The sequence below is a fragment of the Dipteris shenzhenensis genome, chromosome 10 (genome assembly GCF_047967505.1).
Source record: "Dipteris shenzhenensis isolate YYH24624 ecotype China chromosome 10, Dip_SZ_1.0, whole genome shotgun sequence".
In the NCBI taxonomy this organism is placed as follows: domain Eukaryota; kingdom Viridiplantae; phylum Streptophyta; class Polypodiopsida; order Gleicheniales; family Dipteridaceae; genus Dipteris; species Dipteris shenzhenensis.
Genome location: NC_141605.1, coordinates 35,956,331 through 35,976,132, shown reverse-complemented (window position 1 = coordinate 35,976,132; position 19,802 = coordinate 35,956,331).

The following is a 19,802-nucleotide window of genomic DNA, read 5'->3' as shown; positions in this document are numbered from 1 at the left end:
AAGTTCAAGGGGAAGATATTACTATTGCACTTTTGTACGTAGATGATCTGATTGTGACAGGAAGCAAGGATAGCTTCATCAGAAAATTAAAACAAGACTTATCTGCAGAGTTCGACATGAAAGATCTTGGACTTATGCACTATTGTCTTGGAATTGAGTTCTGGAGAGATTCAGATAGCACATTCATGAGTCAGCTCAAATATGTTGACAGTCTCCTGAAGAAGTTTCATATGGCATATTGCAAGATTGCAGCCACTCCCATGGAACAGAGTTTGAAACTTACTAAAGATTCAGAAAAGCCTACAGTCAATGATAGATACTACAGGCAACTCATTGGATCTCTTATATATCTGACAATCACACGGCCAGATATTTGTTATGCAGTAAGTTCACTAGCACAGTTTATGGAAAATCCAAAACAATCTCACTGGAATGCAGCCAAAAGAGTCTTGAGATACATCAGAGGTACAAGACAGTTTGGGATAGAATACAGAGGAAGTCATCCACGGTTTCATGGATACTCTGACAGTGACTATGCTGGAGATCATGAGACCAGGAGATCGACACAGGGATATGCATTTTTCCTTGGTCAAGGTGGTATATCATGGTTGTCAAACAAACAGCCAACTATTTCTTTGTCTTCGACTGAAGCAAAATATAGAGCACTCACTACAGGTGCATGTGAGGCTATATGGCTCAGAAGACTATTGTCAGAAACAGATTACTTTGATGAGTCAAAGCCAACAACAATATATTGTGATAATCAATCGGCTCAAGCATTGGCCAAAAATCCAGTATATCACTCCAGGACAAAGCACATTGATGTCAGAGAGCACTTCATCAGAGAAAGAGTGTTACTTGGTGACATCACACTGCAGCATTGTGATAGCAAAGAAAATGTTGCAGACATCTTTACCAAACCACTCGGTAAAGAGCTATTCGAGAAACACCGACTAGCTCTTGGTTTGATGCAGAGGAAGGACATTCCCATTAAAGGGGTGTGATGTAATGCTCAGTCCTTCTTTGATTCCCCAGAATCATCATCTTGAGGGAAGGCCTACTTCATGATGTTGATCTTGAGGGAAGGTGTTGAGAGTTCACGCTCAACATCATGTGATCATGTGTGCATAGCACCATCACGTGATCATATGTGCATAGCACTAACCTTATAGAGTGCTATAAAGGAAAGGGTTAGATCCCCTAACCCTAACCCTAAAAGGGTTTGTATATATTCTATTTTTTCAACTAATTCTAGTGTACAGTTAGTCCTTCTTTGATGGAATGTAATGCTCAGTCCTTCTTCGATTCCCCAGAATCATCATCTTGAGGGAAGGCCTACTTCATGATGTTGATCTTGAGGGAAGGTGTTGAGAGTTCACGCTCAACATCATGTGATCATGTGTGCATAGCACCATCACGTGATCATATGTGCATAGCACTAACCTTATAGAGTGCTATAAAGGAAAGGGTTAGATCCCCTAACCCTAACCCTAAAAGGGTTTGTATATATTCTATTTTTTCAACTAATTCTAGTGTACAGTTAGTCATTTGTGGTGTGCTCTCTAGCTGTGTCCTCTCTCCTCATCTCCGCTCTTCTCCTCTCCCCTCTTCATATTTTGTCAACCCCTTCTCACACACACTTTGAAATGCTGGATTGGATGGTTTTGTCTAATATTGATCCCAAAATATAAGTTTATGTTGATCTCTAGACCATTTGACTTTGATAATAATTGAAAATCTAGAGCTTCTTGAATCATAGATTAATTTTATCTCTCCATATAAAGGATTTGCATGGCACTCATGACCTACTTTATAAAATGTGTCATTTATGTTAGTAGTCACTTTGTGATTGTCACACTTAGCTTTATCTTTAAGATGGCTCATGGATATATTCTTAAAAGACAAGATAGACATGGCCCAAAGTGGCCAACCTTTACTTGATAAAATGACAAATTCTTAGAGAGGAAGGGTTCCTCTACACACACATAGATATTGAAAGAAGCTCCATGCATGGACATTTATGGCAAAATTAAAGAGATTTTGATTAAAGAATAGAAATTAAGACATAGCTTTTGATTCCACATTTTGAGATCGAGATCACATTTGAATAACATTCTAATATTGTGATTGAGGTCAAGATTTCAATAGTAGAGATAGAGCACTAGATTGGTGGGGTGGTACATCTCTCGGTGGTGTTTCATTTGAAAGTGACTCTTTTTGGGATAAAGAAACTTCCTTTAAAATTTTCAAATTGTTATTGTATGTGAAATCTTGACTTCTTTGATTGGGTTCCTTACACGGGTTTTATTAAAAGGGTGTGCTACATTCACCTCCACATGGGAATGATGATGTCCTCATGCTTGGATTATATGGGATTCCTTATTTAATTGATCTTTTATTAGCTAGATGTTCTCTTTAATCATTGAGTACCCTTTGCATTAAGTAGATACTCCCATATTACTCAATTTTGTAAGGAATATTTTTTCAATTCTAGTATTTCTTTGGATTATGGGTTGAAAGTAAAATCTACAATCACATCACCATCCAATCTGAACATGTAACCAATATTTGTTTAGCAAGCTCACATCAAGTACATCATGAGTTTAATATCCATTTGGTTATTTGGAAGGGTCCGCAACATTGAGATTTAATCCATTTCTTCATCCCTTTAAATTCAATTGACAACATCTAGGCCTTAAGCTTGCAAATATTCATTCCCCCTTTGAGATTTAATCCATTTATTCATCCCTTTAAATTCAATTGACAACATATGGGCCTTAAGCTTGCAACATCTCTTATTCTCTCTTTCCCCCTTCTCACTTTCCTTATTCTCTATTTCCCCCTTCTCTTATGCTCTTGCATAAGCATAAGCATGAGCATAAGAAAATGAGACATATGCTCATGCTTATGCTTATGCATGACCTAACAAGTTCTTCTTCCCTTCATATTTTCTTTTTCTCTACTATTTGATATCATATTCTAGTCCTCCCGTTCTTGCTAAACTCATTTCCACTCTTTTGTCTTCACTGAGTAACATGGCAATGACATCATGAATTTTTAAATCATTTGAATTAACTCTCAAAACGGTAACTATCTGATTTTTACCTTGGTGGAGAGTTAGTTAGAGTATTGCCTTAGCATCATCAGCTGTGCATCCATACTAAAAGTGTGCAAAGTTGCTTGACTATAAATTGCATGCTATTGAGGTTAGTTGCTAGGGATTCTCCATCTCCCATCTGAAGTGCAAATATCCAACTTTAGCATAATATTTGAATTTTGGATGCGCAAATAGAAAACAATTTCCGACATGCTCCAATTTTGAGCGATAGTGTTCAAAACATCTACGTGATGGAAGACACCTATGCCAAGAGCTCGACCTATAAGGCCAGGAGACTTTGGATTCTTCAAGTACCATGCTTGCATCTTCTCCAAGACTTGATTGTTTGTTGGCTTCTTCTCTAATCTAGACACAACTCCCACAAACCTTTTCCATGAAAGGAGGCAAATAAAGAACTACCAAAATTTGATTGTTTGTTGGCAAAGTTGCTTGACTATAAATTGCATGCTATTGAGGTTAGTTGCTAGGGATTCTCCATCTCGCATTTGAAGTGCAAATATCCAACTTTAGCATAATATTTGAATTTTGGACACGTAAACAGAAAACAATTTCCAACATGCTCCAATTTTGAGCGATAGTGTTCAAAACATCTATGTGATGGAAGACACCTATGCCAAGAGCTTGACCTATAAGGCCAGGAGACTTTGGATTCTTCAAGTACCATGCTTGCATCTTCTCCAAGACTTGATTGTTTGTTGGCTTCTTCTCTGATCTAGACACAACTCCCACAAACCTTTTCCATGAAAGGAGGCAAATAAAGAGCTTGTGCTCATGCATGAGCATAAGCTTATGCTATAAGCATAAGCATGAGCTTATGCTTATGCTTATGCATAAGCATAAGCATGAGCATAAGAAAATGATACATATGCTCATGCTTATGCTTATGCATGACCTAACAACTTCTTCTTCCCTTCATATCTTCTTTTTCTCTGCTATTTGATATCATATTCTAGTCCTCCCGTTCTTGCTAAACTCATTTCCACTCTTTTGTCTTCACTGAGTAACATGGCAATGACATCATGAATTTTGAAATCATTTGAATTAACTCTCAAAATGGTAACTATCCGATTTTTACCTTGGTGGAGAGTTAGTTAGAGTATTGCCTTGGCATCATCAGTTGTGCATCCATACTAAAAGTGTGCAAAGTTGCTTGACTATAAATTGCATGCTATTGAGGTTAGTTGCTAGGGATTCTCCATCTCCCATCTGAAGTGCAAATATCCAACTTTAGCATAATATTTGAATTTTGGATGCGCAAATAGAAAACAATTTCCAACATGCTCCAATTTTGAGCGATAGTGTTCAAAACATCTACATGATGGAAGACACCTATGCCAAGAGCTCGACCTATAAGGCCAGGAGACTTTGGATTCTTCAAGTACCATGCTTGCATCTTCTCCAAGACTTGATTGTTTGTTGGCTTCCTTCTCTGATCTAGACACAACTCCCACAAACCTTTTCCATGAAAAGGAGGCAAATAAAGAGTTGCCATGAATTAAGTTTTCGAGGATATGCATCAAATGCATAGCATGGATTAAAAAACTTGTTGGGAGAATAACTTCACTCACTATAGTGTCCTTTTAACACCACATCTCAAGATTCCAATTAAAAAACACCCTTTTGGCATTTATATAGTAAAGAATGTTTCTCCCTTATCGTAATTTGCTTCCTACGATCCTTTGGGCAAAATAGAGAGAACAAAGAACATGTTAGATAAAATGCAAAGGAATAACAAGGAGAAAAAAGAGTTACCATGATCTATGCATGGATAAAGGAACCTGTTGGGAGAAAAACTTCACTCAATGGGGTATGCGCGCTTAGAAATCACACCTCAAGATTCCAATAAAACCAGACAATTTTGAGATCTGTAAGGACAAGAATGTTCCTCCCCTATTGCTTGTGCGATCCTTTAGGTAAAATAGAGATCACAAAGAACCAGTTAGGTAAAATTAAATGGCATATGAAGGATCATATTCTTGATGTTACCATATACTAGCATAGAAAGTATGTTGATGAACATAGGAGTAAAAGGAAATCAAAGGGGGAATGAATATTTGCAAGCTTAAGGCCGGGATGTCATCAATTGAATTTAAAGGGATGAAGAAATTGATTAAATCTCAATGTTGCAGAACCTTCCAAGTAACCAAATGGATATTAAACTCATGATGTACTTGATGTGAGCTTGCTAAACAAATAATGGTCACGTGTTCAGATTGGATGATGATGTGATTGTAGATTTTACTTTCAACCCATAATCCAAAGGAATACTAGAGTTGAAAAAATATCCCTTACAAAATTGAGTAATATGGGAGTATCTACTTAATGCAAAGGGTACTCAATGAAAGAGACCATCTAGCTAATAAAAGATTAATTAAATAAGGAATCCCATATAATCCAAGCATGAGGACATCATCATTCCCATGTGGAGGTGAATGTAGCACACCCTTTTAATAAAACCCCTGTAAGGAACCCAATCAAAGAGGTCAAGATTTCACATACAATAACAATTTGAAAATTTTAAAGGAAGTTTCTTTATCCCAAAAAGAGTCACTTTCAAATGAAACACCACCGAGAGATGTACCACCCCACCAATCTAGTGCTCTATCTCTACTATTGAAATCTTGACCTCAATCACAATATTAGAATGTTATTCACATGTGATCTCGATCTCAAAATTTGGAATCAAAAGCTATGTCTTAATTTCTATTCTTTAATCAAAATCTCTGTAATTTTGCCATAAATGTCCATGCATGGAGCTTCTTTCAATATCTATGTGTGTGTAGAGGAACCCTTCCTCTCTAAAAATTTATCATTTTATCAAGTAAAGATTGGCCACTTTGGGCGATGTCTATCTTGTCTTTTAAGAATATATCCATGAGCCATCTTAAAGATAAAGCTAAGTGTGACAATCACAAAGTGACTACTAACATAAATGACACATTTTATAAAGTAGGTCAAGAGTGCCATGCAAATCCTTTATATGGAGAGATAAAATTAATCTATGATTCGAGAAGCTCTAGATTTTCAAACATTATTTTTTTTTTTTGCGCAAAAAGTAGTGCTAGTTATACTACTTGAAAACAAGAGTACAAGAAGGCCTGAAGGCCAACGGGCTGTTATCACAAAACGGATTCAGCCCAAGAAGTCAAAATGCTAAATACAAAAGCCTCTTAGGGCATAATCATCAGAGAGTGGACAAACAACCACGGTGGAGGGGCGTAATGCCACTGAAGACTCTGAGTGGAGTGCTGGAAGAATTGCTCCCGGTGGTCCCAGTCGCAAAGGAAACATCGTCTCTTTTCCTTCCCTACCCGGGACTCTCCCTGAATCTGATCCCACTGACCCTTGAGTGTGTGAATGATTGTGCTCTAGATATCTGCTAGGGTCTAGGTAGTAGAAGTAGTCTAAGCTCCTATAGTCTACACGCATCTGGAAGTCCAGATATGCCAGCCTGCAATGCTCCCTATGATCTCCCAAACTGGGTGCCGAGGCATCGCTCCTGCATCTGTCTCTATCAGATGCCATGGGAAACTATCCATGTATGCCCAAGTGGCCTGCATGATGAAAAAGACGGGATTCTGTCTAGAGAATTCATAGGCCAAGTGATGTCCTAGCTCAGTGCTGCACCAACAAACGGCTCCCCAAGTGATCGGTCCTAGCTCGGGTGTAGCCCTAGCTAAAATGCCCATGATTCCCTTCCAAACCGTCTCTGCGCATGCAAGCAGCTCCAAAGGCAATGCTTCAGGGACTCCTCCTATTGAAAACACATTTGGCAATGCCCCTCCTACCCCATCTTTCTCAGCCAACTACCAACTGGAAGCCCCTTGTGTGCCACCATCCAAAGGAACTAGGAGATCTTCCTCGGACGCCAGCTAGCCCAAAGAGTCTTCCAGAAAGTGCGAAGAAAGACCAAGGATATCCCTTGGGCATACCACCTATGTGCCTGTGTGGGTAGCCCACGCTAGAGAGCCCCAAGAGCATGCCAACCCGTGCGTGCACTGTAAGAAAAGAAGGTGGTAGGGTTCTCTGAGGTCTCCGATGGTGGCCAACGCCACTCCCTTGGGTCCCACTCCACCTCTGACAAGGAACGGCCCTCCCATATCCAGAGTCTCCAATCTTGGTCCTGCATAATCAAGGGGTCTATATGCCAAGTCTTCCCTTGTAGCCCTATAATGCGAAGGCGCTGCCAGGGAAGCTGGGGGTCAATCATGGACTCTCTGCTCTGTAGGCAACTATCATCAATGATGGAGAAGAAGTGTACCGAAGAGTCCGAGAAGAGGCCTGCCACCACCAAAGGAATGCCTCGTGGAGTGAACTATCCTAGCCACCTCTCATCTCCTGGGAAGAGCTGTCCGGTGCCTGCGGGAATCCTCCAACCTGCAGGGATGGCTGCATCAATCTTCGCTCGTCGATCTTGGATCCCATGTGCCATGCCTACTATTGCTGCCAGCTCGCCTGGGCTCATCTGACTATAGACATCCCTCCAAACCCGAAACGAGCGCGCAGGTCCATGCGCCGAGAGTGCCCAAGGGATATGGGATCTCTCTCCAAGCTGGCGACCTATATCATCTATCACGTGGCTGCTCCAGATCAAGGGCTGTCTATCTGTCTCCTCTCGGCAGCTAGGGGAAACCTGGGAGAGGCTGTGTCGCAACTTCCTCCAGACTGAAATAAGGCTATGGAGGAAGGGGGAACAGGGCTAAGTCAAAGGAGCTGAGGTGAAGATCCATCGGATAGAAGGCTGCCAAACACCCCCTCTCTAGGGAGTACACCCACTGAGACCATGCTGTAGTAAGAGCTTCCACGTCTGTCCTCCTAGGGTCAGACCGCGGATGACTAGCTTGCCAAGAAGTTCCTGACTCTGTAGCTCTCGATCTATGATGCCGAGGCCGCCCTCTGTCTAGGGGAGGATGACCGTTTGCTAGGCAACCCTAGCTCTGGTAATGCCGGAACCGTCTGAACCAGACCATAGGAAGTTCTGCACCAGTCTCCTCAGCTGGGCTATACAAGACCTCGAGAAACACCAGCAAGAGGCCACATACCAAGCAGTGGCAAGAAGGACCTAGTTGACCACAAGGGCCGTGCCTGCCAAGGAAAGCCGAGCTGTGCTCTAGAAAGCAAGCTTCCGTCGTATGGAGGCTAGGACTGGCAAGAACTGCTGAGCCGGTGTGATGTCCAGGCCTACCTAGAATCCCAGGTAACATGTCGTCTGTCCTCTAGGGATCCAGTGAAACCCCAGGAAAATACCCCACTATGAGCTGGCTCCCGAATCCGTAAGAAAACCAACTGACTATGCCAGTTGATTTTCGCCCCAGCCGCAAGGCAAAAAATCTCTAGGGATAGTCTCACTCGCTCTTGTGACTCGACATCATCGTGCACATATAGGGTTGTGTCGTCTGCATACTCAGAGTCCAGCAGCTCGGCATCCTCTCGAATAGGGAGATGCATCCCGCGAAGACCAGTGGTACGAGCTCGAAGGAAGTGTGTCATGGCCTCCGCAAAAAATAGGAAGAGGTGGGGCGCTAATGGACAGCCCTGATGCACCGAGTGCTCGAGTGTGAATCTCTCCACCATCCTGCCGCTAATGATAACCCGAATGGAGGTCGATCTGTAAAGGCTAGCAATACCTCTGATCCACTCGTGTAGGAAACCGAATCGAGCAAGTGTACCTTCCAAGAAGGACCAGTCTACCCTATCATACGCCTTCTCAAAATCGAGAAGGAGTACGGCAAGGTGCTGGCCACTATGATGGGCCCATTCTGTCACCTCTGAGAAAGTGAAGATGTTGTCCAAGATGCTGCGATCTTGGACAAAACCAGTCTGGGTGTCATGAATCAAGTCGTGTAGCAGGGGGCGGATGCGACTGTGGATCATCTTGGCGAGGATTTTGTAGGTGGTCAAGAGAAGGGTGATTGGGTGCCACTGTCTGATCTCCTGGCGGTCCCCCCCTTTGGGGATGAGGCAAATCAGGCCTGTCACAAGGCTCTCTGGCATCTGCCTACTGGAGAAGATGTGCTGGAAGGCTGCGAGCAAGGGCCGGTGGATCTACTCCCAGAAGGTGGTGAAGAAAGCTCTAGAGAGGCCATCCTCACCTGGGCATTTCTGCCCATCAATAGCACTCACCGCATCCTGCATCTTTGCAATAGTGAAAGGTGTGAGAAGGGTGTTGCGCATACTGGGCTGCATGAGTCTCGGTGTAGATCTCCACACCTCCTCCCTGCAAATGCGGCCACGAGGGTCTGGGGGCTCTTGCTGGAATAATGATCTGTAGAAATCTGTCGCCAAGGCTCGGACCTCATCTGGATCTGTCCTGACACTACCATCCTGCGCCCTAAGAGAGCGGAGCTGTTCCCCTGTTGACCTCTGTCCATGAGTCCTGAAGAGCTCTCTACACATCTTGTCACCTTTCCTAGCCCAGAAGGACTTAAAAGCATGAAATGAAAACTCTGAGCGATGCTAGGTGATCTCCTCTAGCATGGCTCGGGCCCAAACCTCCTGCTGTCTGAGCTCCTCAGAGCCTAGAGAAGATTGCTGCATCCTTTGAATCGAGGCGAGATCACGTCTGAGACCCCTCTACCGCGCCCAACACCGCTGTTTAACCTGAATCACCTCCTGCTGGCAAATGCGGCTAGACTCAGCAAGTGCCTAAGCTACCTGTGCTGCCATATCCCTGGTAGGGTCCCACTCCTGCTCCCAAAGGTCCACTATCCTGTTGTGAACCGCTGCTTTGGTGTAGATGGAATCTAGGATCCGGCATGAACGTGGAGGTGAGGACTGAGAGGCCGAGTCCAGGACTAGGATGACTAGGGCATGGTCTGAAAGTGTCATTCGTGGAACCACTCCTAACTCTCCTCCTCTGCCAAGCGCCCAATCACTAACATAGAAACGGTCCAGCCACTCCAGGAGTCTACCTCCCTCCCTCCTGTAACCCCAAGAGAAGTCCAGACTCCCAGGCCATCTGCGAAAGGAAGACTCCCTCCAACTGTCCCGACCTCCCACTGCAAAGAGAAAGGAGTCCCAATCTACTTGCTCTGCCTGAGCTATACCGAGGAACTCTGGGCCCCGTCCCTACTGATCCTCTAAGGTCTCAAGGTTGTTGAATTCCCCTCTTACAATCCAAGAGTCCATCTCTAGCAACAGGTCTGTCAAGGATGTCCAAAAAACGGATCTACGTCTGAGATTAGTCGGGGCGTAGATATTGAGGATGCCAATGCGGGATCCCTCAATATTTATGCAGGCCCACCCAAAGCGCATGTCCTGGGATCAAAGTGCCAAAGCCAAACACATGCTGAACTAGAGAAGCGTCGATGGAAGTACAGACACCCCCGCTTCTCCCCTGCTCACCAATCGAAGGTTCCCAGTAGGTGTGGGAGCGTCCTGTGAGGACCTTCCCACAAATACTAGTCAGTGAAGCCGAAAGCTTGTGTTCTTGTAGTAGGAGCACATCTACCTTTCCCACCAAAGCTGGCTGGAGCTCCTGTCTGAGCACCATCTTCCTGGGGCCACGGGTGCCTGATGAGTGGAACCCGTTAACGTTCTAAGAGATAATGCGTAAACTCATGAGGAGGGAAGGTGGGCCACAAACAACTATCTACTTGCAGTCGAAGTCGAAGTGGTCAAAGGATGTCCTGTGTGGAGACGAAGGCGCTTCTGTGAAGGTTTCGAAGGAAAGGTCAAATCATCGGACCCATCCTCTAAAACCTTTAGCAGAGGGGAAAGGCCCTTCATCCCATGGTGGTAAGCTCTCTCTAACTAGCTCGACGCCTCTGCCAAGGAAATGTTGTAGAAGCCCGCAACCTCTGAAGTCCTCCAGGGGCGAAGCCCTTCTACATAGACCCACTCCAACGGTGGTCTAATAATGACCAGGAGTCGGAAATGTTTGGCTCTGTGGTGCCAATGCAGATGAACATCACCTTCCTGCCACTGCTACTAAAGAAGCTCCGCTGCTCTGCTACCAATCCACCTGCTCCTGGGTCTGGTCTTGTATCATCTCCCAAACATTTTCATTTGGCCATTGCTCATTCCCTTCACTGGAGATAGTGAAGGAATAGCTAGGACCATCGTGTGGAGCCAGAATGGACACCTTACCCTCCGCCCCCTTGCGGAGGAAGAAGATGCTGATGTCTAAGCATGCGGGAAAGGAGCCAATACCTGCTGCATCCAAGTAGTCCCAAGGACCTGCTCGGTAAAACTCTAATGGAAGAGCTCTAGGAGCAGCCCTTGGGCTTGGGGATGATGATGAGGAGTCTGAACCGGAGGGAGGGGTGCTGGCCACCTATGGGGACGGGCCTATCCCCATCATCGTTTCCGGGGGGATAGACGAGGGTGAGGTCTGTGCTGGCTTCGGAGCTGCAGGTGGCGCAGGTGGAGGGGGGGATTCCTTCTGTACCATGCTCGAGGAAGAGAGTGGCACGGAAACCACTAGTGCAGGGGGGGATCCTGGAGGGGGTGGGGGTCGAAGAGTGGAGGAGGAGGGGAGAGGGGGGGGAGGCCGGGATGAGGGGGAGGCTGGCTGACCTTCTCCTTTCCCTTCTCCTTCCCCTTACCAGGCTGCTGATGAGTAGCGGTCATCTGAGGGGGCTCTTGCTATGGCTGGGAAAGTTTTATGGGGCCTGCTTTGTTGCCCTTCCGTTTTTGTTTGACTTCCGTCCAGCCTTCCCCTTTCGGAGGGGATGTCGCTGACTGGAGCGGAGTATCCTGAGATGCCTGAACGGGGGTCTTCTGAAGTTCTATACCCATGAGAAAGCTCACAAAGTCAATTTGCCTAAAAATATAGCTAGCCTCGAGTTCTGAAAGTGTTGTATATTTGAAGGAATTATCTTATGATCAAATACAGGATCTCAAATACAATTTCCCAATAAATATAGCTAGCTTCTATTGATGAAAATGCTATACATTTGAAGGAATTGTCTTCCTATCAAACACAATAAAGCGTCTCCTTTATCTCTTAAGGAGAGGTTTGGGGGAGGACAATAGGGGATTTCTCCATCGTTGGATTTTAATTAGAGAATATGGACCATTAGATCTAAAATGGACCATTGGCGGTTTCAACATCTTTCGCGGCTCTTCTTTTGTGGCTTGTCACTGTATGTTCCTATTCTCCCTTTGCCAAAACCATCCAATGTTTGGCTTGCTGATCTAGAAGATCGCATACATCGTACCTGAGAAAAAGTGAAAGATCAAAAGATTGTGTATGTCTTGAGAGTTCATCATTGAAAGTGCAAGTACAAAATTCAAGAGGTAAGCTTTCAATTCAGTTCATGAAAGAAAATTCGTACTCTTGCATCAATCATTTGCCTAATGAGATCCTTGTATCTTGCCTTTTTAGGCATTACAGTAATCAATGGTTTGCACTTTCTCAACATAACGATCATCCACTACAAGGCATAGGCCCTTTTCCGATAAAAATACCGACGCTTTTTACACTAAGAAAAAATTTTTATGGGCGTAAACGTCGTTATTAAAGTCGTTAAAAGCGTCGAAAAAGAACCGTCACTATAAAGCTTCGCTATATAGCGACGCTGATAAACGTCGCTATATAGTGACACTGATAATCGTCACTATATAGCGACACTGGTAAAGGTCACTATATAGCGACAATTAACAGAACTTAAAAAAAAGCATTAGTGGGGCTAAACAGGGCCATAGCAAGCCCTGTTTTGCCCCACTAATGTTTTTTTTTTTGGTAATTACAAAAAAATGTTTTTTATTACAAAATTTCGCTTGCGAAAAGGGTGATACAAAATCGTTCAAATGAAATGATTGAGCAACAAAAGCATATACATGTTGAACATATACAACATTGTTTGTTACAAAATTACCCTTTCGAAAAGGGTGATACAAAATCGCTCAAGCGAGCGGCTCAAATGAGCTATACAAAATGACATACATGGCGAAGTATATGCAAACTGCTACTACTACTACTACTACTCATTCAAATTGTCCTCATCGTCCTCGTCCTCATCCTCATCTTGTTGGCCTAATCCTTGGTCCTCGTGGGCTTTGTCTTCTCCCTGATCCTCGTCACGTGCATCTGATCCCTAGCCCTGGTGATCGCTCGCCTCCGGTGATGGGATGCTCAAGCTTTGATCCTAAGAGTGAACCATATAAATTGAAAATTAGATTGGAACTTAAAGAATAAAAAAATTTTTCAAATGAGATTACAAGTAGGAGTAGACTTATACCCAGCGAGCAGCCACCTCAGCCCAATCAACCATCGCTCCCTGCGCCTCTTGCTCAATAAACCACGGCTTTGTTTCTATGTGAAATGCGCATCACGTCTCTACATCTGTAGGAAGATGACCCATCGCAGCTTGCTGTGGATCCAAATAGATAAAGTGCATGTAATATGTAGTAAAACAAATAGAACAATACATTAAGTGAGAAGAAGTAGACTTACCACGGTTGCCTTGAATGCCAACCGTCTGCTTGCACCAGAGTGTGAAGTACCTACGATGTCGAGCTGTCTCTTTGTAGCCCTCCTCTGACCCTCGAACATTTTGGGATGGTCCCTATTCTGCTTGAAGAACTTCCAATCAGCTTTGTCTGCCCAGCTAGGTTTAGCCATCCCCTTTGCGATGGAAGTATGCAAGGTTGATCTACCATGCTTTAAGACCAAACCCATGCGCTCTCGCATATAATTCTCATTAAACTCCCAATTTGGTGGATTAGGGTATTTTTGTTTTAATTCATCGATGACTGCGTGCTGCTTTTGGTCATCTTGATACCGCCAATCGGTAGCAATGCCACTCTTGAAGTGATGGCTCATCAACCGCCTCATGGTGACAATCACTGCTTTGCCCTTTCTATCTTCTATTATCTCTCCGCCAGCCATGATTTGATAGGAGAGATCCTCTGATGATTAAGGAGGACTGATGGTAGCAAAGTCAGAAGGAGTGAAAGCTGTGCGAGCACTTCTGGAGCAAGGAGTACTAGTGGGACTAGAAGAGGGCAAGGGACCTGACCGATACTGTCTCTGGACCAAGTGGAGACCTATAGGGATGTGAGTGTGTTGACTCGTCTACATCTCTCAAGTCAGCACAACGTAAGCGGCCCCTTCTACTATTCCTTCCCTTACGAGAGGCACACGGAGGTGATGACCCCTCGATCGAAGGGGTATGAGGGGACGGCTGGGCAGTAGGTCCAACCATCACTGTAGGGGAGGAAATTGCTGAGGTCCTCTGAGATAGCATAGAGAAGAATCTCGCTGCCTCCTCATCACTCATCTGCGCTACAAACTTGTCGAGACTCCCAACAAAGCCATGCATGGCTAGCAAAGAAGTTCCCTGAGGGGTAGTTGCAGTGCTACATCTGAGAGGAGTCTGACCAAGGGTAGTCGCAGTGCTAGGTCCGAGAGGAGTCGGACCAAGGGTAGTCCCCTCAAGTGTTGCCTGAGAGGAATCAAAGTCCTATGGAGCATATAGATCGTGATGTCTCCTCCTGCGAGGCTATCTGTACTCGTCGGACATGCAACATGATCCCATATCTAACAGAGACACAAACACGAAAACAAAAAACAAGAAACAAACATAAGCATAGGCATAGGCAAAGGAAAAGAGAATGGAAGAGGGGAAAGAGAGAAGAAGAGGGAAAGGAAAAGAGGGAGGAAAAGAGATTATGCATAAGTATAAGAGCATAAGAGCATGAGCATAAAAGAGGGGAAAGAGGGAAGAAGAGGGAAGGGAAAAGAGGGAGGAAAAGAGGAAGAAGAGGGAAAGGAAAAGAGATTGGAAGAGGGGAAAGAGAGAAGAAGAGGGAAAGGAAAGAGGGAAAGAAGAGAGAAGAAGAGAAAAAGAAGAGGAGAGAAGAGGGAACAGAGAAAGAAGAGGGAAAGAGGAAGAAGAGGAAAAGAGGAGGGAAAAGAGGAGAAGAGGAGGGAAAAGAGGAGGGAAAAGAGGAGAAGAGGAGGAAAAGAGGAGGGAAAAGAGGAGGGAAAAGAGGGGGGGAAAGAGGAGAAGAGGAGAGCATATGTTTCCTTCTTTTATGCTCATGCATAAGCATAAGCATGAGCATATGTCTCCTTCTCTTATGCTTATGCATATGCATAAGCATATGTCTCCTTCTCTTATGCTTATGCTTATGCTTATGCATAAGAGGAGTCTTATGCATAAGCATAAGAGAAGGAGACATATGCTCATCCTTATGCTTATGCATGAGCATAAGAGCATGAGCATGAAAGAGGAAAAAGAGGGGGGGAAAGAGGAGAAGAGAGAAGAAGAGGGAAAGGAAAGAGAGATTAAAAAAGGGGAAAGAGGGAAACAGAGAAGAAGAAGAGGGAAAGGAAAGAGGGAAAAAGAGACATATGCTCATGCTTATGCATGAGCATATGTTTCCTTCTCTTATGCGCATGCATAAGCATAAGGGAAAAAGAGACATATGCTCATGCTTATGCATGAGCATATGTCTCCTTCTCTTATGCACATACATAAGCATAAGCATGAGAATATGTCTCCTTCTCTTATGCTTATGTCTTATGCATAAGCATAAGAGAAGGAGACATATGCTCATGCTTATTCTTATGCATGAGCATAAGAACATGAGCATGAAAGAGAGAAAAGAGAAGGGGAAAGACGAGAAAAGAGAAGAAGAGGGAAAGGAAAGAGAGATTGGAAAAGGGGAAAGAGGGAAAGAAAGAGAGAAGAAGAGGGAAAGGAAAGAGGGAAAAAGAGACATATGGTCATGCTTATGCATGAGCATATGTGTCCTTCTCTTATGCTCATGCATAAGCATAAGCATGAGCATATGTCTCCTTCTCTTATGCTTATGCTTATGCTTATGCATAAGAGGAGTCTTATATGCATAAGCATATTTCTCCTTCTCTTATGCTTATGCATATAAGACTCCTCTTATGCATAAGCATAAGCATAAGCATAAGAGAAGGAGACATATGCTCATGCTTATGCTTATGCATGAGCATAAGAACATGAGCATGAAAGAGGGAAAAGAGGGGGGGAAAGACGAGAAGAGAGAAGAAGAGGGAAAAGAAAGAAAGATTGGAAAAGGGGAAAGAGGGAAACAAAGAAACAAGAAGAGGGAAAAAGAGAAATATGCTCATGCTTATGCATGAGCATATGTCTCCTTCTCTTATGCTCATGCATAAGCATAAGCATGAGCATATGTCTCCTTCTCTTATGCTTATGCGTATGCTTATGCATAAGACGAGCATAAGCATAAGCATAAGAGAAGGAGACATATGCTCATGCTTATGCTTATGCATGAGCATAAGAACATGAGCATGAAAGAGGGAAAAGAGGGGGGGGAAGACAAGAAGAGAGAAGAAGAGGGAAAGGAAAGAGAGATTGAAAAAGGGGAAAGACGGAAAGAAAGAGAGAAGAAGAGGGAAAGGAGTAAGCATGAGCATATGTCTCTTTTATGCTCATGCATAAGCATAAGCATAAGCATGAGCATGAGCATATGTCTCCTTCTCTTATGCTCATGCTCATGCATAAGCATAAGCATGAGCATATGTCTCCTTCTCTTATGCTTATGCTTATGCTTATGCAAGAGAAGGAGACATATGCTCATGCTTATGCTTATGCATGAGCATAAGAGAAGGGGGAAAGAGAGAAGAAGAGGGAAAGGAAAGAGGGAAAAAGAGGGGGAAAGAGATTGAAAGATTGAAGGAGAAGAAGAAGGAAAGGAGGGAAAGAAGAGGAGAGAAGAGGGAAAGAAGAGGGAAGAGAGGGGAAGAGAGGGTTCCTATGCCCATCACTACAGCTAGCGCCTGCAGGCCAATGCAAATAACAAAAATAACAAATGGAAAAAAGAGGAAGCACTTACCTAGAATAGTACATCCCGCTTGGTGTTTTGTGGACTGGCCTTACAAAAGAGAAGAAACATACCATTTTTCAAATAAGATGTTAGAGGAAGGAGGAGATTACAAAAGCAACTTCTCAAAAAGATTGGATTGAGGAGACAAGGAGAAAGAGAAGGAAGAGAAATACAAAAAATACTAGAAGAGGTGAATCTTCTTTCTTTCTTGAAATCTCGTTTTTTGTTTCAATCCTTTGAAATAAAGCATGAAAACTAGTACATAGCTTTAGCAATACAAGGAGAAGCACTCACAAAACGAAATCTCACAAAAAACCTACCTATATTATTCAAAGAGACTCACCTCTTGAAAAACTTCCTTTTAAGAAACCAAAGAGGGAGAAGGGTGGAGAGGGAGCACAAGAGCTAGGAGAGGGGTGAGTAGTGGTGAGGAGTGGAGAATAGAGTGGGAGATCGTCGAAAATAGGTGGGAGGAGAGATTGCTTTGCTTACAATAGAGATTAGAGAGTGCTAAAGAAAGCACTGTGCATCGCATCGGCTTTCAGTTTTAACCCACAGCGTCGCTATATAGCGATGATGTTTCGTCGCTATATAGCGATGCAAAACGTCGCTAAAGTTTTAAGACACTTTATGTTTAAAGTTAAAAAATAAGCTCATAGATGCTATTTTATAACTGTTAATATATTTCCTTATAACTTATGTTGTGATTCTATAAGTGTAGATGGAAGGGACGATGGAAGCTCGTCCGATGATGCGCCAATGCCCGGGAGCACAAAGTGGCTTATGGAGAGGTTATACTATCATTGCACTCATTACAAGCGAGAAGTATGACATTACCATCATATTATCATGTGCGACTTGTGGATGTATGGGGAGGAGCCCGAACCAGTACCCACCGTTGGTGTTGCATGTGTTGATGGATTATTGGTAAGTCAAAGCTATTTAAGTTTGTGGTTAATATTGAATACCAGGAAATACAAGATCTTATATTTACACAAAATCTTAAAACAGGATGAGGAGGCTGACGAGGGTATGCATATACCTTCACACTTTGAGCAAGACTATAGTCTCCCGGATGATGACGAGGGTATGGTCGACATGATGGATTCTATTTTTAGGGGCACTACATCCCATGTACATGTGATGTCATAGTCTGAGGTCAAAATGCAACAGTGGCAATCAACACAATTATACGAGGGTGCTAGGATGTCTAAACTACGTGCTTGTCTCTCAGTCTTGAATCTACAAGTAAAGTATGGGTGGTTGGATACAAGTGTCTCGGCCTTAATGAGGTTAGCTCTTGCATTAATTTGACTCATTATTTGGATATTGTTTGTTTTGAGAATCATCATGTATGGATTAGTGTACCGAATCATCATTGTTCGAAGCCTATGTATGCTTGAATTGTGATAGGTTGTTCCAGAAGATGTTGCCTGCACCAAATACCATGCCCACATCAAGAGATGAAGCGAAAAAGATGCTAACAACGGTGGGTATGGATTATGATACCATCCATGCTTGCCGTAATGATTGTATTCTCTTTCGTCGTGAGCATGGACATTTGGCTAGTTGTCTGAAGTGTGGGGAACAATGATATAGAGATGACTTGCAGGGTGAGCGGATATCGGTAAGGTCTTCAGACACTTTTCCATCATTGCAAGAATACAGCACATGTTCTGATGCAAATCCATAGCGGAGTTGATGACATGGCATGCATCTCATTGGTCCACTAATGGATGACACATTACACAACATAAAGCAACTATAGAGGCGCTTGATAGACATGCAAAATAGCGAGCATGTCTATAGGCATTGCTTGAATAGAGAAATAATGGGCACGTCTACTAGCGTGTCCAATAGCACATCTATTTGTGCATGTATTAACACGTCTATTAGCGCATCTACACTGAGAAAATATGGGCCCATCTAACATTGCGTTTATCAGTGCGTCTATTTGCACGTGTATTAGCGCGTCTACACTGAGAATTAGACACGTATTTAGATGCGTATTTAGATGCAAAATAGAGAATACAGAAAGTGAGATTTTGGTGTACATCACTACTTTCCAAACATTGCCCATGATTACCAAAGCACATAATTTTAATAAAAACATCAATGCTTTTTTTCAAGCCCACATATACAAGAATTAAGTGAGGTGAGGAGAATGAGACAATATGTAAAATAGTTTTGCCAATATCAATGATGGTCAATCTCATCCTCAATGAGATCAACCCTTGCCAAACTATCTACTTCAAAATCCAAAATTTTGAAGTAGCTCTTCATTTGCCTTCTTTCATGGAAAAGGTTTGTGGGAGTTGTGTCTAGATTAGAGAAGAAGCCAACAAACAATCAAGTCTTGGAGAAGATGCAAGCATGGTACTTGAAGAATCCAAAGTCTCCTGGCCTTATAGGTCGCGCTCTTGGCATAGGTGTCTTCCATCACGTAGATGTTTTGAACACTATCGCTCAAAATTGGAGCATGTTGGAAATTGTTTTCTGTTTGCGCATCCAAAATTCAAATATTATGCTAAAGTTGGATATTTGCACTTCAAATGGGAGATGGAGAATCCCTAGCAACTAACCTCAATAGCATGCAATTTATAGTCAAGCAACTTTGCCTACTTTTAGTATGGATGCACAATTGATGATGCCAAGGCAGTACTCTAACTAAATCTCCACCAAGGTAAAAATCAGATAGCTACCATTTTGAGAGTTAATTCAAATGATTTAAAAATTCATGATGTCATTTCCATGTTACTCAGTGAAGACAAAAGAGTGGAAATGAGTTTAGCAAGAACGGGAGGACTAGAATATGATATCAAATAGCAGAGAAAAAGAAAATATGAAGAGAAGAAGAACTTGGTAGGTTGTGGTTGAGATGGTCATGAGGAAAAATGATATTATAAGAAGGCCT